General features: G+C 41.8%; 1 long non-coding RNA gene across 1 annotated transcript in view; it reads right to left on the bottom strand.

Annotated features, from left to right (window-relative positions):
• LOC137322588 (uncharacterized) overlaps positions 1–21,118 on the bottom strand; it is a 114,176-nt gene extending 93,058 nt beyond the window's left edge. The window contains exons 1-2 of the long non-coding RNA XR_010963194.1: positions 21,051–21,118; positions 17,969–18,084 (exon numbers count right to left, since the gene is read on the bottom strand). This is a non-coding gene — a long non-coding RNA (uncharacterized lncRNA). The remainder of the gene's footprint in view (positions 1–17,968; positions 18,085–21,050) is intronic.
• Between the last annotated feature and the right edge of the window lie 280 nt (positions 21,119–21,398).

The following is a 21,398-nucleotide window of genomic DNA, read 5'->3' as shown; positions in this document are numbered from 1 at the left end:
CTGATCTTGGTTGGGTTTGAATCATGACCTCTCTATGACCTGATCTCTCAGGTCACATTTGGCAGTGCAGTACCACATTAGGCATTAGCATTTTTCCTAACAGACTTTTGATAAACTATATTACTGGGACAAAAGGGGGGGGGGAGGGGGGAAGTGCTTTACATGGAATATACTTTCCCCATAGAATATCTTTTCCCTTGAAATAACAGGAGCTGATTCTTACATTAGCAGTTAATTGATAATTTGAGTAAAAAGTCAACAACATATACAGGCCTCTTTGTATTCTACTCTTTCATGGAGAAGAGCATTGAAACACATTCCACAATGAGTCATTTATATTCTACAGCTATCCCCAATAAGCTTCTGGTGTGATGACAGAATATTAGTGTTAGACAATCGGATATGCACACCCTGCATACTTTTATCTTCACAAGGTTTCAGGTAGAACTATCCTTTATCAAATTTGATGAATAAAAGGTTCATTTTAAGGATTCAAACAAACCTTTTCATATTGTTTGAACAAAGAAAAAACAGAAAAGTGTCTGCAGAACGACAAATTTTATGAATTTCTCCAATTTAAAGCTTGCTGTAATTTATGCACACCACCTCGCACTCCGTTAAGAATAATTCTAAGAGACATGGATGTATAACAATCTTCCTGCTAGCAGTGCCAAATTACTATTGACACTGAAGTCAATCTGGGAGAATGATGTTGGCATTGAATTCATCCTGCAGCAGTGGAGAAGCATCTTGGGATCTCACTAATTCAGCAAATGAATCACTCATTAGATTGATGCCACTTAAGATAGCCCACAAATTACCCAAATACTGAGCAAAACTCAAAACAGAGCTATTGTTGGGGGATAGAAAAATCTAAACTGATATATAACACACGCACACGTTATATATAAATATATATAAAAAACAGAACTGCTGAAATGTTTTTAAAAATTGAGAATTGTTTTGTTCATAATTCCAAGATTATTGACAGCATGTATTGGAAGATGTGGTGTATTATCAATCGTGTCGTGGTCATTATTATGAGGTAGGGGTGGGCTGGACTGTTTAGCCAACAGTCACCGTACTTCATTGGGTGTAAAGTGCTTTGGAACGTCCTGAGGTTGTGAACGGCGCTATATAAATGCAAGTTCTTTCTTTCGCCCAAGTCCAAACGCATGCTAATCCTCTCCCCATTGCCATTAGCCAGAAGAACAGGGCTGAACTAATGAATATGCCACTTATAAAACAATAAATTTCACAAGCACTTGAACCATGCATTTGTCAGATAATCCTACCATGCTCACAGGGGAAATACATTAACAAATGGCAGCCACTGATTGACTATGTTCAAAAATAACCACAGAAGCAGAGCACTGTGGTTTATCACGTTCAATAAAGTGAGAGGTTGGACTACAGCTTTTAATTTGATTTCTGACATAAAGTCAATTGGACAATTAGTTCCTACTCAACAGGAAAACAGAATTGTCATTCTTGTGTATAGATTTCTAATATGTGTGACTTCTGAGATCCCGAGATACAGTTGATAGAATCAGATCTGTCCAGAGTGTATCCAAGAAAGTTCCTTGTGTAAATACTGAAAAGCAATGGCAAATTGACACTGTACCTTGAATGAAGAGGTGGATTCCCGATCGCCTCCAGAGTGCTTCCACCTCTGGGGGCAATGTAAATGCTTGCTTCGAGTTACCATTTAATCAAACCATAGGTAGGCTGAGCACTCAGCTCAGCGATACAGGCCAGCCATGTAGTTTCCTGATCTCTGGCTTGTACACATTTTCCCCATCCCAATCCAACAGCCAGAAATAAAACTTCTTTTATTGAAGAGATACTTGAACCAAATTTTCAGAAAATTGGCAAATACCACGTGTGGGAAGTTTAACCCATGAAAGAATAGGAATTGGTATTCCAAATCACACTGAATGAAACAACGGACTGACAATTGGATGACACTATTTTTTCACCTAGGCAGATAGAGTGGCACCTGATGGTCCCAAAAGTTTTGATAGGTTCTAGGTACTAAACAGACAGCAAGAGCCATTATGCTGCAAGGTCAATTATTGGTATTTTGTATGTATCTTTATTCACAAGATAATTACAAATGAGGAAGGCTATTTGGTCCATCTGGAGAGGCCCTAATGTTCTCCCATTGTAGCATCCAATTATTTCTTAAATAATTCCAAGGTTTTTGCCTCCACTTTAAGGACTGCTGTGCGCATGAGAAAACGGACCACAGTAACACGCCGTGTATGCTGCTGTCAGTTGCAAACGAATTTCACAAAGGGGCCCAAAACAGTCGCTATGTCCCCGATTTGCATAAGCAATGGGCCTAATGCCAGTTTCAGGTGCTCGCCTTACCTAATATGGTGTGTAGTGCATTTTTGGTGCAGACTGAATGCACGCACACCATACACCATATTGGGTCCTGCAGCGCCCGTTTTCTGCCTGAAAAACAGCCGCCGCACAATTGGAATTTCTAGGAACTCATCTGAAGGACAGAACCACTAACAATGCTGCACTGGAGTAAAGGGTCAACCGAGATTACGGGGTTCAATATCCACTGGTATTTTCCCCAATTGTCCGCCATAACTTTTGGCGGAAGATCCACGGAAATCTCACAGAAACAACATAAACAGCATTTAGAGCCCTTTTCTGGGGTTTTAATGGATCTTCTACTGAAGTTATAGCGGATGATCACAGAGCTGCCCAAAAAATTCAACCCTTATACGCTCAAGTCTTGCTGTAGGCCTTGAACCCACAAGCAGGAAGAACATTGCCAATTTAGATAAGCTGCCATTTATCCCAGGTAATTGTATAGTGCAAGTCCATCTCAGTCTTTTTAACAGCATTATTTATGGAGAAGTGAATTGCCAAGGAGAAAGCATTATGATTTACATATGGAAACTTCTATGAGAAGTACTTTTGAAGCCCTTGAGAGAAAAGAGTAATTGCAAAGATTGTAGGTAGTAGCAATCCACAGGCATCTTGGTTAGTGCTGAGCAAGTAACAATGCTGCATAAAAATCTCAAGCCAACACTGTTACATTTTCACTGGAGTAATATGAAACTAGCTGGCAAAAAATAATTAAACAAAACATAATACGAAATTAGCAAATTAGAGCACAAGTTTGTTTTAGTTCTATTTTTGGTAATGCAGCATAGGCTTTTCTTCATGCCAACAGTTAAATCTACATCCCCTTATGTTGTACTTCACATTCTGAACTATATTTTGATGTGCAATGCATTGTTCCCTGTTCTTTCAACAAGCAACCTATTCTATTTTGGCGCACTGTATGGTGCATTTTCAAATATGTCAGCACATTTTGCCCTGATGTGAATGGGGTGCTTTTAGCTAATTAAGTGCAGACATGATCATTCTATCAGAAAAATAAAGTGGAAATTAAAGTGTCAATTTTATTCCTAGGTTCACGTCAGAGAGACAAATAAATGGTACAGATTGAAAATGACTGTCATTTATGAGTTTTTGTTGCTGATTTCACAATATACAATAGACCAGCATACAAATTGTACCATTTATATTTTTTTGTCAAATAGATTTGATATGCTACCATAATCATATTGTAGAAAGAGGATTTGGGTATAAGCCCAGGCTCATAGATTTGGTCTGAAATGTACAGTCTTCATGTAAATCTAAATTAGACATGGATTGAACAAGTAAGTCCTTCTGGTCCATGTGAGAAGTTAAGACAATAATTTACTCCCACAATTTACATCTTGTTGGCATTGAAGATGCCCACAGCTCAACTTCTGTGATACCAATATTTTTCAGCCCCAGAATGGGCCAATGATGGGTATCAGTGAGAAATGTCAAGTCATCCCCTAACTCAGGAAGACACTTCACTATATTAGCTTGTCAACATGTTTATGACAGCAACAATGAACTAAAGAGGCCTTCTTCACCATTCAGAACAGATCTAGCAGCTCAAAACTGGGCATCCATAAGGCGTTGTGGGCCATCAGCATCAGCAGAATTGTATTCCAGCACAATCTGTAACCTCATGGCCCGGCATATTCCTCACTCCACCATTACCAACAAGCCAGGGGATCAACCCTGGTTCAATGAGGAGAGTAGAAGAGCATGCCAGGAGCAGCACCATGTGTACCTAGAAGAGGTGCCAACCTGGTGAAGCTACAACACAGGACTACATGCATGCTAAACAGCGGAAGCAACATGCTATAGACAGAGTTAAGCGATTCCAAAACCAATGGATCAAATCAAAGCTCTGCAATCCTGCCACATCCAATCGTGAATGGCGGTGTACAGTTGAACAATTAACAGGAGGAGGAGGCTCTGTAAACATCCCCATCCTCAATGATGGCAGAGTGTAGCACGTGAGTGCAAAAGACAAGGCTGAAGCGTTTGCAACTATCTGCAGCCAGAAGTGCCGAGTAGATGATCCATCTCAACCTCCTCCCGATATCCCCACCATCACAGATTCACTCCACATGATATCAAGAAATGGCTGAGTGCACTGGATACAACAAAGGCTCTGGGCCCCGACAACATCCCGGCTGTAGTGCTGAAGACTTGTGCTTCAGAACTAGCCGCGCCTCTAGCCAAACTCTTTCAGTACAGCTACAACAATGTGGAAAATTGCCCAGATGTGTCCTCTCCACAAAAAGCAGGACAAATCCAATCCAGCCAATTACCACCCCATCAGTCTACTCTCAATCATCAGCAAAGTGATGGAAGGTGTTGTCGACAGTGCTATCAAGCAGCACTTGCTCACCAACAACCTGCTCAACAATGCTCAGTTTGGGTTCCGCCAGGAGCACTCGGCTCATTACAGCCTTGGTCCAAACATGGACAAAAGAGCTGAATTCCAGAGGTGAGATGAGAGTGACTGCCCTTGACATCCAGGTAGCATTTGACCGAGTGTGGCACCAAGGAGCCCTAGTAAAATTGAAGTCAATGGGAATCAGGGGGAAATCTCTCCAGTTGCTGGAGTCATACCTAGCACAAAGGAAGATGGTAGTGGTTGTTGGAGGCCAATTATCTCAGCCTCAAGACACTGCTGCAGGAGTTCCTCAGGGCAGTGTCCTTGGCCCAACCATCTTCAGCTGCTTCATCAATGACCTTCCCTCCATCATAAGGTCAGAAATGGGGATGTTCGTTGATGATTGCACAGTGCTCAGTTCCATTCGCAACCCCTCAGATAATGAAGCAGTCCGTGCCCGCATGCAGCAAGACCTGGACAACATTCAGACTTGGGCTGATAAGTGGCAAGTAACATTTACGCCAGGCAAGTGCCAGGCAATGACCATCTCCAACAAGAGAGAGTCTAACCACCTCCCCTTGACATTCAACGGCATTACCATTGCCGAATCCCCACCACCAATGTTCTGGGGGTCACCATTGACCAGAAACTTAATTGGACCAGCCACATAAATACTGTGGCTACAAGAGCAGGTCAGAGGCTGGGTATTCTGCGGCGAGTGACTCACCTCCTGACTCCCCAAAGCCTTTCCACCATCTACCAGGCATAAGTCAGGAGTGTGATGGAATACTCTCCACTTGCCTGGATGAGTGCAGCTCCAACAACACTCAAGAAGCTCGACACCATCCAGGACAAAGCAGCCCGCTTGATTGATCCCTAAACATTCACTCCCTTCACCACTGGCAAACTGTGGCTGTGTGTACCATCCACAGGATGCACTGCAGCAACTCACCAAGGCTTCTTCGACAGCACCTCCCAAACCTGCGACCTCTACCACTTAGAAGGACCAGGGCAGCAGGCACATGGGAACACCACCACCTGCACGTTCCCCTCCAAGTCACACACCATCCCGACTTGGAATTATATCGCCGTTCCTTCATCGTCACTGGGTCAAAATCCTGGAACTCCCCACCTAACACCGCTGTGGGAGAACCTTCACCAGATGGACTGCAACGGTTCAAGGCGGCGGCTCACCACCACCTTCTCAAGAACAATTAGGGATGGGCAATAAATGCTGGCCTTGCCAGCGATGCCCGCATCCCATGAATGAATAAAAAAAAATCCCTGCATTGTTCATTCTGTGGACCTATGATGATGTACCAGTGCCTTGCCATCATTCCTTCATCAATCAAAGGCATGTGAAGCAATTGCAAAGTAGAAGATCCAACAATTCGTCCATCCTTTTCAGAGATCATAATAGCACCTACTTGTTCCTCCAAGTATTAGTTGTATAGAGGAGCACGAGTCCCAGTTAGTTCTTTCAGGCTTTCTACTTATACGGACTTGAGTATCTTTACCCCTCCATGTGAGATAATTCCAGCATTTATACATCTCAGCCACTTTCCCTTTCACAGCGCACATGACTGTATTTAGCCAAATTTTGGATGCACCCCTTGATTTTGGCTTTTTTGTTGCCATGTCCAATAAAACCTCTAGGGTTGTAATACCTCTGTCACAGTGACTTCAATCTCAGGATTAGCTGAAGTGCACTTTACAACATCTCCTCCCTATTTCTGTATCATTATTGCTGCTGTTAGATATTTTGAACTGCATCAAATTCTGAGGTTTTTGATGCTAGTTCCATCCCCTTTATTCCATCATGTCATTAATAAATGTTATAATCTCAATTCTTTGCCAATTATATCTCATACAGGAGTGGCTACGTAATTTGCATCAGGCCACAGAATAGAATATCAGAAATTCAATACAGTACATATCTAATATCTGTCAACACAGAAATCTTTCCATGCACCGGTGCACTCAAGACCAGAATTTAGCCCTAGAGGTTTAGTGCTGAATGGTTAATTCGAGTCTCTAGGCTGCTGTTCAGCATCTTCATCTGTTTTCATGACGACAGTCACCCCTGACGCTGAGGATCAGATCTGCCTCCCTCCTAAACCTCCTGTGCATCAAGACAATAGGACTGCCACATCCCATCGCCTGCTGTCACAGTGATGTAAACAGGATAAATGAGTCACCCAGTTTTGACGTAAGGAGTAATTACTTTTTCTTCTTGTTAATCCATAGAGGTCTTTCTTTTGGTGACAGTTTTCACTTAAGAAGCTTCATTAATATAATTATAATTGAGTCAGGCTGTTAACTGTCATATTCTGTTGCTTTTATTGGTTTGTTTTCAATGATCCTAGAATAAATATTTGCTCATATACTGTATTAACTCTACAAGTATAGTCATTCTGCTCACTAACAGTAACCATCCATTTTGTACAGCAAAAGACATCAATTTGAACACTTTGCTAACCATCCTGCAGGAGCAGCAAAATAGTATCTGGTTAAGATTTTCACATCACAAAACACACAAATTTTACATTTCTTGCTTGGAAGCTAAAAAAAAATGGAAATTAAATCAGATATGATGGTATATCAAAAATGCAGCTAATGGATTTCAGCATCCAGCAATTTTGATTTAATGGACCTATCACAGTGCGTCAGAGGTTTTATAAGTGCAGGAGTGTTATGCTAGATAGTATTATTAAGGACACTGATTAATTAGCATTGGGAGTCAGCCCAGAATATGGCAGTAATGGGTTGGGGTATTAGGTCTAGCAATACTTTGAAGGACACGGGGTCTAGGAGGTGGCCCTGTGCTTCAGGGAGCACTATAGAGAGGGGTTCTTGGAAAACTTAGGAGAAGGGTCCTGGGATTTGGGAGCATGGAGGAGGGAGGCTTAGAGCCTGGGAGCATTGAGGGCTATCCTGGGATCAGGGAGCACTGGGAATGCAGTCTTGGGGTTTCTGTGCACTGAGAGGAGGTGCAAGGATCTGGGAGTAGGGAAGGGGAAGTCCTGAGGAAATGGAACCTCGGGTCCAACTAAACTGGGGAGGGGGTTTGGAAGTTTTTTTGGGTTGGGAAAAATATGGCAGAATTGGGGGGTTGCTGGTATCTGGTAGTATTTATGGGGGCAGAGTCTAGCAGCAACGTGGGGAAGAGGGACTAGGAAAAAGGATAGTTCAGCAACTCGAAGTTTCCTTAGCTCCCATCAGGCCCCAACAATCCCACTGCAGTCATGACTCTTGTAATTTTCCCCAAATAATATTTTGTGCCATCAAGCACCCCTGCCCCATCTCATATCACTTTCCCAATCACAGCCGTTTTGCATCTTTAAAGCAATATGTGCACTATTAGTGAATTTGCTGACTCAATCTTTAATAAATATAAAGTTCTGCAAACAACCAAAAATAATTCATAAAATGGTCAAAATGTCATTATTTAAGTAGTTTCCTAATTTTTAAATTAAAAAAAGTCCCCATAATGCCCCAAAATTGTTGGCAGAAATTTTTTTTTTTTAAATTAATTTTTCAATCTTTTTGAGAGGAAATAAAACCTATTCTAATAAATAATCTTTGTTGACAGCTAGAAGAAAGAAATCACATCTGCTGGCAATCACAAGAGAGTTAATCAGAGGTCTTGTCTGATCAAACACTTCATAATATAAAAAGCGTTAACATTTTAAATGAGAACTGTCTGAAACAAATCTTTGAGAATTCAGTCTTCAATTTGTTTAGGTCTTTTGGAAAAAGTAAAGAAATTCACAAAAGATAGGCAAAATGGAAAATGAGGAGGGGGGAACGTAGCCCTGATAATAAAGGATGAGATAAAAGGCAGTAATGAGAAAGGTTCTTAGCTCAGAAAATCAGGAAGTAGAATCAGTATGGGCGGAGCTAAGAAATAACAAGGGGCAGAAACACTGGTGGGAGTAGTTTATAGGCCCCCTAACAGTAGTTACAGTGTTGGACAGAGTATAACTCAGGAAATTAGAGGAGCATGTAACAAGAGTAATGCAATAATCGTGGGGGACCTTAATCTTCATATAGGCTGGGCAAACCAAATTGGCAAAAGTAGTTTGGAGGACAAGTTCATTGGTTGCATTCGAGACAGTTTTCTAGAACAATATGTCGAGGAACCAATTAGGAACTGGCTCTTTTATATCTAGTATTGTGTAATGAGCCAGGGTTAATTAGTAATCTTAGAGTTCGGATTCTATGATAAAATTTCATATAGAATCCCCTGGCCCTGATGAGTTACATCCTAGGGTTTTAAAAGAGGTGGCTACAGAGATAGTGGATGCATTGGCTTTGATCTTCCAGAATTCCTTAGAATCTAGAACGTCTCTGTGGCTTGAAAGGTAGATAATGTAACTCCGCTATTCAAGAAAGGAAGGAAGGAGAAAACAGGGAACAATAGGTCAGTTAACCTGACATCAGGAGTAAGGAAAATGCTAGAATCTTAGATGAAGGGACCGAGTGTAATGTATCCAAGTTTGCTGACGATACAAAACTAGGTGGGAAAGTAAGCTGTGAGGAGTGCGCCAAGAGGCTGCAAAGAGATATAGACAGATTAAGTGAATGGGCAAGAAGATGGCAGATGGAGTATAATGTGGGGACATTTGAAATTATCCACTTTGGTAGTAAGAATAGAAAAGCAGAATATTTTTTAAAAGGTGAGAGAATAAGAAATGTTGGTATTCAGAGGAATTTGGGTGTCCTTGTACACGAATCACAGAAAGTTAACATGCAGGTACAGCAAGCAAGTGGGAAGGCAAATGGTGTGTTAGCCTTTATTGAAAGGGGGTTGAAGTATAAGAGTAAGTAGGTCTTGTTGCAAGTCTCTGGTGAGACCACACCTGGAGTACTGTGTACAGTGTTGGCCTCCTTATCTAAGGAAGGATATACTTGCATTAGAGGGGGTGCAACAAAGGTTCACTAGATTGATTCTTGAGATGAGGGGATTGTCGTGTGAGGAGAGATTGAGTAGAACGGGCTTATATTCTCTGAAGTTTAGAAGAATGAGAAGTGATCTCATTGAAACGTAAAATTCTTAGAGGGCTTGACAGAGAGGCTGTTTCCCCTGGCTGGAGTGTCTAGAACTAGGGGTCATAGTCTCAAGGTAAGGGGTCGGTCATTTAGGACAGAAATGTGGAAAAATTTCTTCACTCAGAAGGTTGTGAATCTTAGGAATTGTCTTCCCCAGAGGGCTGTGGATGCTCAGTCTGAGTATATTCAAGACTGAGATTGATAGATTTTTGGACACTAAGGGAATCAAGGGATATGGGGATAGGGAGGGAAAGTGGAGTTAAGATAGAAGATCAGCCATGATCTTATTGAATGGCAGAGCAGGCTTGAGGGGCCATATGGCCTACTCCTGCTGCTGTTTCTTATGTTCTTCTGACAGGAAACTCCCTTCTGCTCTTCAACTCCCATTGATGTGTGGATTCCATGCTGGGAAATTCCGCAAGCTACACATGCTCAGAACGCAGAGATGCGGCAGGTCTGTGCAGGTCTTTTCTGGAGGTAGAAATTTCGAACTAAAGCCCAAACTTTTGAGACAGGCTGAGGCCTTGAAGTAAAAACTTTAAGGAAGGCCTTAAAAGATATAAAAGACAATTTAACAGATAATTATAAAGTCGTGTTATTGTGAAATGTATTTTAAAAAATTTATTTTATTTAAAATCTAAATTTGGACTTTATAAATTTCAGTTACTGAGAAAAGGTAGCAGACAAAAATTCTTGAAAGCACATGTTGAGTGATTCAACTGGTTCGTCAACAAGCTATGGAAAGCAACTGTTTACATTAGAAATTCCAATTTCATAAATGTTTACATAGACAATTTCAATGTTAAATGTAGACATTAAACCTGTAACAACAGGAAGTAAGGCTTGTGGACGCAAATATATAAGTTGATCTCCCATGGCATTGCTCATAGCTAATCTGGGATTGGAATGTAATTTCTGATTTTTTTGCTCTATTTTCCATGATGAATTTGCAGTATTTCCTTCAGATGCAAGCAATTTATTTGTTTCTTCTTCCCTTCTCCTTCACCAAAATCTTTCTTCTGGACACCACATCTAATCTCTGCTTTCCTGACTCTGTCTGTCTGTTTTCCTTATTACTATTTGTGAAGTGCATTGGGATATTTCTTGCTATACAAGTTCAAATTGTCATTTTGTGAAGCCATGAGGCGTGACACTTTTGAGGTATTGTGTCTCTGAGTCCACACTCTGAAATATTTGATGCTCCAGACACAAAGGGTGAAATCTTCAACTTCTGCCCAAAATGGGCAGAGTGTTTGTTCACAACACCAATCTGAAGCTAATGGCATGAGGCACAGGCCATTAGAGGTTGGTGTCTCATTTCCATAAGAAGGGAGAGCTGTCGGCACTACTCATGTTTGTAATTGGCAGCTTGCCCATTGTGCGGGCAGGAAATCCAGTGGAACTTCCATGATCTATAGGAAGCCGGCACCTCTTAAAGGGAAATGTCTTTGGTTAATGCTGCCTTCTGTACCTGTTACTGTCTCTAAAATGACTGCTGCCTTAGCCTCACCATTTCTCTGATGGTGCAATGGAGCTCCTGGTGGAGGAGGCCACCAGGAGAAAGGAAGCCCTCTTCCCCAGTGACAGAGGTAGAGTGCACCAAATAGCCCAGCAACAGTGGAAAGTGGATGACGAGCACGTGAATGCCAGAAACATTACACCTAGGAACTGGCAATAGTGCTGGAAAAAATTCAATGACCTGCCAAGATCTTCAAAGGTAAGACTCCCATTCACAGCTTTCTTACTCTGCACAGCCCTGTACCATTCTGCTGTATCCGCAGCACGAACAAGTCTTTCCTCCCTTACTTCCCATCTCTCTCCTCCAATCACAGCAGCACACTTCAATGCATCGCCTCCTGCTTCCACTTGCAAACTCTGCCACTGTATCTGCACAATTACTGGGCCCTCCTGACTGTGTGGGTCTATTGTAGAACTGGCAAATAATATGCTGCAGCAATTAAGAATGGCATTTTGGTCCTGAAACAGCAGCGGGACTCTGATTTACATATGTTCAGTAGATGCCCGTTAGTTTCAGGCGAGCGTGCTGGACACCTAACAAGCGATCCGATCCAAAATGGCGTCAGGTGCACGTCCAGGGATAAACAAACAGGTCAGACGGTGACCCCATTGTCAGGGCCCCAATGCCCACAGTTTCAGCAGGTGGATGCCCATTGAAAATCACTCCCAAAACTTTTAATTATAAATTGACTATACTTGGTTATTTGTTGGAGGAATCTTGCTGTGCTGGTGAACCTCTTTACAAATGTGATAAGGACAAAAGGAAATGATCAACGTTGGCCAGTCCGACATTGTAGCAGTTCTTGTAAATTCTGCTTCTACACCTTGATCGTTTATAGTAAAACCAAAAAGCTAATTTAATAAGTGTGAAGGATATTTAGGTTTAACTTAAGTCCAGCCTGAGACAGCCTTATAACTCCACTGCTGAGATCCATAACATAAATGGCAATGACAATGATTACAAATTCTGTTCTAGTTAAAAAGGTCTCTTTTGGCAATGAAGTGTTCAAAAATAGCTCTACATTTAGAATGCAAATGGTATAGCTGAATTGATAAACAGCTTTCAGAAGTAGTCGTTTATGGTCAATTTGCTTTAGTAGCTGCCACTTACCAACATCTACTGGGTGTATCCAGTGTTAAAAAAACAGGTCGAACTGCCAAATATGTTCAGAGAATCATCAACTTCTGCAAATTGATGGGAGTCTTTTCTTATTGGGGCATTGCTCCATTTACTATACTCAGTATTGAATAGTCCTTAAATCATTTGCCGAGGATTTGTTTATGGTTCACAACTTCATAATGTACTGTTTTTTAAGCATTCCTATATACTTCCTATTGCTATTGCAAATCTGTTTCCTATTGCTGTTTTAAAGGTCACTATGAAGTGAACAGATCCCTTGATGCCTATACAATTGAGTTGTGTCTCAAAGAAAACACACTTGGAGTCTCCAGTTACTGTGCCCATTTTAACCCTGCCAGTATTGCTGATTTTTGCTGAGCTAACTATTCTCTGTTCCTGTGCTCATTTGGGACAATCCTTTGAGCAAACTGTGTGGAAGGGAAAAATGTCCTGTAAAAGCAAGAGTTCAACATCAGGGGGAAATAGAGGTATAGTTCGTCCGACACAAAGCATTTCTGTTATTCTACATATAGAATAACAAAAGGCATTATCATTATCACCTAGGTCAAAGTCTTTACTGAGCTGGAGGAACAAATCCAAATTAGATCTCTCTAGGCACCAAAAGCCTTGCTTGAAGAGTTCTATTGTGTGCTCGACGATCACCCTGGTGGTGACGGGGCTCCGGTTGTATCTCATCTAAGCAGGCATGCTCAGGTTACAGGGAAAGGTCATGAACCATGTGTGGAGGGGATAGCCCTTGTCCCTTCTGAGGTTCTGAGATGGATGGAATAGTGGGGAGGATGGTTGACTGGTGCAGAATAAAGGCACCTGTACAGCTGCCTGGAAACCGGGCATATACCTGCATGATTCTGTGGCGATGACCACTGGCCAGCTGCACACTGATTGAATGATAGCCTTTCCTGTTGATAGAGGCAGTTGGCTGGTTGCTCGGTGCCCTGATGGCTACGTGTACAGTCTATGACACCCTGCACTCGTGGGAAGCCAGATGCTGCCACAAATCCCAAAGAACTTGCATTCTAACTGCTGGCAGCCATTGGGAAATTGATTTGGCTGTTGACCCTGACAAAGAGGGCATTGGTGAATAGTTTGATGCATTTGTGGACTGCAGTCTGACTCACATGAGAAATGTCACCTGGTGCAGCCAGGAAGGAGCCTGAGGCAAAGGAGTTAAGGGCGGTGGTGACTTTCACTACTACAGGCAAAACATGGCTACCTGGCCCAGTGGGCTGTAGGTCTTGCTGGAGGATGCCACACGGGTCTGTGACAGCCACTGACACATGAAGCCCCTAACAGCTCCCTCTCATGGTTGAGGAAGCATGAAGCAGGGATTGGCGTCATAAGGCTCTTTTGATGATCAACCAAATTCTTCCCAATGGTCGGGCATATAAGATATTGACCATGTCTAAATACTTAAGTACAGAAGATGTAAACAGTAGTCTACTGGCCATCTGACGGTCCATTTGCTTTTGACACCTGACTCGTCTTAGCTGTACCATCAAGGGAGCTTTGTTCTATTTGAGATAAATGGGTGATTTTAACCCAGAATCAATCTTCTGCATCTTTGCTGTTGTATGCATTAGTTATATCATAGCTGATTAGTGGTCTTATTGTCTATCCTATACCTCTTATTTCATTTGGTATTTTCTCTTGTAAACTCTTGTAACCTTGTTAATGGTCAGATAACTGTTGTTTTGGAATTGAAGTGAAAGTTGCTTCTTCTATTTGGTTCAGTTAACTTCTAATTACACTTGTGATTTGGCCATGATCACTGAGAATTTGTGAATTATCAACAACATCCTGGAGATAACTGCAAAGAGACTGTACAAGAGTATTTCAAGGCAGTTCGATATGTGTTAATTTGAAAGGTGTGTTGTTTCCTTCCGTTTTATAAACAGCATGGGATCCCCATTGAGCAAGAGAGCCATTGTTTCCAAATGAACTTGACCTGCGAATACAGCTGACCGTTTCTGAGCAGAAGGACCGCTTCAAGGTTCCTTGGGTTGCCACGATCATCGCCATGGACTATGATACTGAGCTTCTCAGCAAATTTCGGCTTTGGACCGCAACTGGAGGGTCAGGGCGATCGTCACCAATAACGCCTTTGCAGCAAATTCCGGGCCATAAAATGAGGAAGGAATTTCTTCTCCCAGAGGGTCGTGAATCTTTGGAATTCTTTACCCCAAAAATATGTGGAGGCTGAGTCATTGAATACATTCAAGGCCGGGTTAGACAAATTTTTGATCAGCAAAGGAATCAAAGGATATGGGGAAAGGGCAGGAAAGTGGAGTTGAGGTAAAAATCAGATCAGCCATGATCTCATTAAATGGCGGAGCAGGCTCGAGGGGCCGAATGGCCTACTCCTATCTCTTGTGGTCTATTAAAAGGGTTCACCGACCTGGACTTTTCTTCAAAAATAACGGAGAGCCGAACAGCGCTCACTGTTACTTCACTGCAAATGGAAAAGCAACTTCCAGCGAGGGTACATGCGCAGTCAAGCGCGGAAATCTGCAAGTTGTTCTATTATTTGCCCTGCTTGTTTGAAAGCTTGTGCGGGAAGGAGATCCCGTTGGCTGAATGAATGAACCAGCGTGAACTTCCTCTCCTGCCCAGCTGGAAATGAACTAATCTCTCCATAAAAAAGGTATGCTGGGGTTTTCTTTTAGGTCTAAACTAACCGTTAAGTCTTAATGACTGCCAAACAACCTCCCTGGCACTGAAAATTAACTGTTAAAAATGTGGAGTCTCATTCCTTCAAATTTTAATTGTTGTTGGACATTTATAAAAAAATGTTTTAAATTTAAATGTTATTTTAACTTTCTCTGTCTCTCTCTTTTATCTCTGTCTTTTAATTTGACATCTCTTACCCTCTCTTTATTTCACTTTAACTGATTTTATATTGAATTTACTGTTGTAGCTTTCACTTCCTGGTTTTGTGTCTGGATGCTTCAAGCTGATTGGTTGAGGGGAGAGAGCGCTCCTTTCCCCGCTCTCACAGCTGACAGATGCCCGGGAGACAACGCTGCACTTTTTGCAGCTCACCACTGAAGCAAGTTGGCACACAAAAGCCCACAAATAGTTAGTGGGTGAGTTTATAACTAACGAGCGGTGGGCGACGTTCGTTCACCACTCAGCGCAATCTTTGGGCCATTGTTCACTTGGGGCACGCTATCCCAATTTACTTCACGCACATGGCCATGTTTCAGTTCGTAGAGATACTGATGTAAGTGAATTGTTTGCTTCAGGCACAAAGAAAAGTTAGTTGGAGTGAGCTTGAATCATAATACCCGGAACTGGATAAAGTCAGGACTGAACTGCAACTGATGAATAAACTACTAATTAATTAACACCAAATTATGCAATGTTACTAATTGATACTAAATTAATCAATTCATCAACAAACCAGAATACTTGTAATGGAAGAAAGATATCTTTCAGCTGTGATTAATTGGTACATAATTTTTGGTGCGATGAAATGGACAGGGTATGTAATTGTATTTGCATATTAGTATGGACAGCTTGTATCCCTGATAACCTAGTTAAGGGTTCAATTGAAAGCATTCTTGCCTGTTAATAAACATATATAAAGCAATTTGTGCCCATTAGACAAATTTAACATGTACTGAAATCTACTAATAAACATCCCAAACAACTCCAAGTTCAGATGACTACACTGGAAGTTTACCAAATACATGTCAGTGATGGGGCCTGTAAATATTCTGCTGTATAAGATTATTTGTTTTAGTACGAAAGAAAATTATTTCAGTGACTACGGAGTATATTTCACTGTATTACCTCATGAGCCACATGTATTTCCCCAAGTGCCAAGGTGTTTTTCCTTCTTGTGTTCCCTCTGTCCTAGAAGTACCACTGCCGAAGGGAGTCATTTCCAAGTGGAAATGTGAAATTAGGGTGTGATCAGCAGAATTCCCAATGTAAGTGTTTCAGGGTGAGGAATACCTTAGGCCATCAATGTGGAAGATGGTCCAAGGTACTCCTCATCCTGGCAAACACACTGGGGAGTTGTCTGACATTATGTTCAGGTCACTGATATGTAACCCACAATATGATGTTCCAAGCTTCAGGCATGCTCTTCATATGCTATAGGTAGCCATTATTATAGTTACACTGATGCGCTCATGTATTCATAAATCGAAGACACTGATAATTCTACTACAGTCACCATAGTGGATGTCACATGTAGCTCAGAGAGGCAGCTGTTCATACATTCCAGGCTATGATTCATCATACTGTGCAGCTAACCAAGACAGACTTTCTATACTGAGGAAAGTTTTGAGTGTGGAGACCCAAATGGTGACGGCCCGAGGGGCAGCCTAACCGAGTAACGGTTCAGAGGCCGCTTTAAGATCAAGGTGTATTTGGGTCCACGTGACCTCAGATATGATCTGAATCATATGAGATCCAAAGATGCATCCCTGCCTTTGATCCCTTTGCATGAAAACTGCATGGTAGCCTCTGCACGCAAAGTCCAACCCATCAGCCAAACTTTTCCCTCCCTCCACAGCCTCTCTCTGAACTGACCCTGCATCCTTCCTCTGTCTTTCTGTGATTGATGAGTTTCTGACATGTCTGTTCTGTCGGTCTTAGTACAACGTTGCCCTTGATTCATTGATAAAGTAACTGGGGGCACAAAGATGAGGGGGAAAAACTAGTACAGGGGCTTGTGATCATGAACCGGCAGTGATTTGTACTCTCAGTTGTCACAAATGATTCATTTAATCTGCTTGACATTAGTAAATATACCACCAAATTAACAATTGAAATAAATGTATGGTATATGAAAAAACATGGTTGACATTTACATTACGCGGGTGAGCATATAATTGTTCAGAAATGAGGGTCTCATATTTGATATAAGGCTAGCCTGGGACATCGGCAAATAATATTCCGGATATTAAGGTTGTTCTCCTTAGAACAGAGAAGGTTAAGAGGAGATTTGATAGAGGCGTTCAAAATCATGAACGATTTTGATAGAGTAAATATGGAGTAACTGTTTCCAGTGGCAGAAGAGTTGGTAACCAGAGGACAAAGGTTTAAGGTGATCGGCAAAAGAGCCAGAGGCAACACGAGGAAACATTTTTTTACGCAGCAAGTCGTAGTGATCTGGAACACAATGCCTGAAAGGGTGTTGGAAGCAGATTCAATAGTAACTTTCAAAAGGGAATTAGATAAATACTTGAAGGGAAAACATTTATAGGTCTATGGGGAAAGAGCAGGGAAATGTGATTAATTGGATAGCTCTACCAAAGAGCCAGATTAGGCATGACGGGCCAAATGGCCTCCTCCTGTGCTGTACCTACTATAATATCCTGCTTTTGCTTAAACACTCTTACGATGAAGAGGTTCACTGACCTCTGTATCCACCTGTTCCACTGCTGACATCTCAGTCCTGGAATATCTCTGACCCCCCCCCCCCCCCATTCATCTCTTCAAATCACTGTCAACCAGTAGAACTGCTATATCCTGTATGCCGGAAAGGCTCACACCTGATAATTGCCGAGTACCACGCATAGGTGCAGACACCTTAATCTCTGTAGTGGGTTGCCTGTGACATAGCAGGTGTTTCCTGTGTGATCTTCAGTTCCAGATAGTTCAGGTTCATCTATGTCAAGAAGAAAAATACGTTGTAATAATGCTTCACACATTATCAGAAGTAAAATCAAGGTATACTAGGAAACCACCCACAATGTTGTCCGTGATCAGTTAACAACAACAACTTGCATTTATATAGCGCCTTTAACATAATAAAATGTTCCAAGGTACTTCACAGGAGCGTTATCAAACAATATTTGACACCGAGCCACATAAGGAGATGTTAGGACAGGACTTGGTCAAAGCTGTCGTTTTTAAAAGGAACTTCGTAAAGCACAGAGAGGTAGAGAGGCGGAGAGGTCTAGGGAGGGAATTCCAGAACTTAGAGCCGAGGCAGCTGAAGGCACGGCCACCAATGGTGGAGCAATAAAAATCAGAGATGCGCAATTGGAGGGTTGTAGGAGGTTACAGAGACGGGGAGGGACAAGACCATGGAGGGATTTGAAAACAAGGATGAGAATTTTTAAATCGAAGCCTTCCCGGACGGAAGCCAATTTAGCTCAACGAGCACAGGGGTGATGGGTGAACAGGACTTGGTGCGAGTTAGGATGCGGGCAGCAGAATTTTGGTTGAGCTCAAGTTTATGAAGGGTGGAAGATGGGAGACCGGCCAGGACAGCATTGGAATAGTCAAGTCTAGAGGTAACAAAATCTAGAGGATGAGGTTTTCAGCAGCAAATGATTTGAGGCAGGGACAGAGACGGGCGATGTTCCAGTGTTGGAGCGGCTATGTGGTCGGAAGCTCATCTCAGGGTCAAATAGGACGCCAAGGTTGCGAACGGTCTGGTTCAGCCTTAGACAGTGGCCAGGGAGATGGATGGAGTCGGTGGCTAGGGAACAGAGTTTGTGACAGGGACTGAAGGCAACGGCTTCGGTCTTCCCAATATTTAGTTGGAGGAAGTTTCTGCTCAGCCAGTACCGGATGTCAGACGAGCAACGTGACAAATCAGAGACAGTGGAGGGGTCGAGAGAGGTGGTGGTGAGGTAGAGCTGCGTGTCGTCAGCATACAAATGGAATCTGACGTGTTTTCAGATGATGTCGCCGACATCATTGAATGAATAGTATTTTTTATATGTCTAAGATGGCAACAGATTTGAAAGAGAGATTTCGGAAACTCACTCCACAGGGTCAACTATTGCAATTATGTCATTACAGGTAATTGGTTTACATACAGAATTTCCAGTCTAACTGGTTACATAGGCAATTTCAATGTTAAATGTTGACACAAAAGTGTGACCAAAAATCATGACAACAGAAATGTAGTCATAGAAGTGTGTGCGCACACAAGATTTTTTTTAATAGTACATGTAGATTTGTCAGTTACTGTACAACAAAATGTGCGGTGTCAGCATCAGTGCTGTTGTACTTTTCTGTTAATACATCCCAGCATTTTGGTTGTGCAATTGGTCCGACAAGGCTAAAACATACACGGAGAAGGCCCTAATCAGAATCAGAAGTTGAGAGTCCCACATCACTCTTCCCTCGTTCTCCAATCATTTCAGGCTGAAGACCTGGCTAACCCTCAACTCAGCCTCGGGCAATTCTTGCAGCTGGTATTCTCTCATAGCTCTCCGGGCTGGTGAAATGCATTTTTTCTTCCTCGGTGGTTTTCTTCACTCTTGCCAATTATTTTTGTTATGTTTGTAACATTGTACTGCCATATAACCTGCTCTCAAGCCTCCCTCATGGGTTTATGGGGATGGTGCCAGTTCCAAATACTAAAAGTCCTGACCATATCATTTGTCACAATCAAGTCCACTTGATGTTCCATTATCTGTCCTTAGACACAGTTGTTATTTTCTGGGTGTCGTTACTGCATGTTGGCTTATAAGAGGTCAAGTGGCCCATTTCCTGCTTGTTTGGGAAATCAACTGTGATTATTGCAATTGCCTGATAAGTGGATATGTTCACTTACAGCCAACAGTAAACGAGGATGTTGTGTATTGGAACATGTAATGTTAACAGCTTGGTGCTAATTATATGCACTTACTACTGCAAAACTGACTAAATTGCTGTAACATTTGCCAGTTCTGAAAATAGGGCCCTAACATATAAATTTTACATGTGGCATATCCAATGCAGAGTTTTGCATGGCAGCGGTTTATATTGGGAATTTGAGCATGGAGTACACTGCGCCCCATGTGATTTTTCATCCATGATTAGGTCATACTGATCTCTGCACCCAAATTTCCAGTATCAATTCACAATACATGAAGCTATATACTAAATCACAAATTTTATCCCAATATGTGTGTTTGGTGATGTGATTAAACCCATATTACAATATAGAAGAGATGGGGTGTAGCAAATCTGCAGCAACATGCTTGTGCCTGCACCTGTGTGTAATTTATGATGTGCTAATGTGGAAGATATCTTTTGTCTATTATTTACTTTACAGCAGCTCCATGCAGTATATGTACAGTGCTGATGGGGTAAGAGTATACATTTCCAACTGAAAGATTTGGAAAGAATTTTGTGAAAGGTGAGCTTAGGAACAGTGGAGTAAGTGTTTTTTGATGAGTTCCTGGAAAATAAATAGTTTTTCCCTTACCTATTGTAGGTGAATAAATAAATAAATTTATAACCCTCATATTCCAAAAAATACATATATGCATCAATCTGTGCCAGCAATATAGGGGAGCTTTGGACTATATGGTTGCATAATCATTTTGTCCAGTAGGGGTTGGGGTAAAATGGCAATGCTTTCAATTGCTTATCAGGCTTAGAAAAAAATGCATGGGGCTCTAAATACCTAAAACCTAGGCCTGGGCAGTGGGATTAAAAGCCAAACCAGAGCAGTATTCCTGAAAGCAAGCGTGGAGAATTGCTGGAGGAGAGGGAGGAATCTTTCTGAAGCAGTAAGTAAATGCATGGCTGTGTTAACAAATTACCCCTTGTAGCACATCGTTTGCTGAATTCAAAAGTTCATGCTTTACATTGTTTTGGAGTTTTTATACAAAAAAATGCACAAATTACCTTCAAAGCTCCAATATTGTCTTCCTGGCTTTGTGCTGTCAGTACTTTTCAAATCATAGGAGAGGATTAGGATTGCTAACTCTGGTTGGACATTTTCCTAGATGTATCACATGACCTCCTGCCTCTAAACACCCCGCCCCACACTCCTGCCATTGGTCGCACAACATGCCCATCATCGCGATGCACCGCCTTCCCATGCCAATTGGAAAGCAATTAGACCCTTCATTACCCGATTGGATAATTCTTGACTGTCAGTCAAGCAGCTTTTTTTTTCCATGTGCAATATTTTTGTAAGTAATAAACAAAAGTTTTCGAAGAAAATTATTTTTAAAGCACATTTTTTTAAAT

This window comes from Heptranchias perlo, chromosome 6 (assembly GCF_035084215.1).
Source record: "Heptranchias perlo isolate sHepPer1 chromosome 6, sHepPer1.hap1, whole genome shotgun sequence".
NCBI classification, from domain to species: Eukaryota; Metazoa; Chordata; class Chondrichthyes; order Hexanchiformes; family Hexanchidae; genus Heptranchias; species Heptranchias perlo.
Note: the sequence above shows the minus strand (reverse complement) of the source record. Positions and strands in the feature narration are given on the sequence as shown.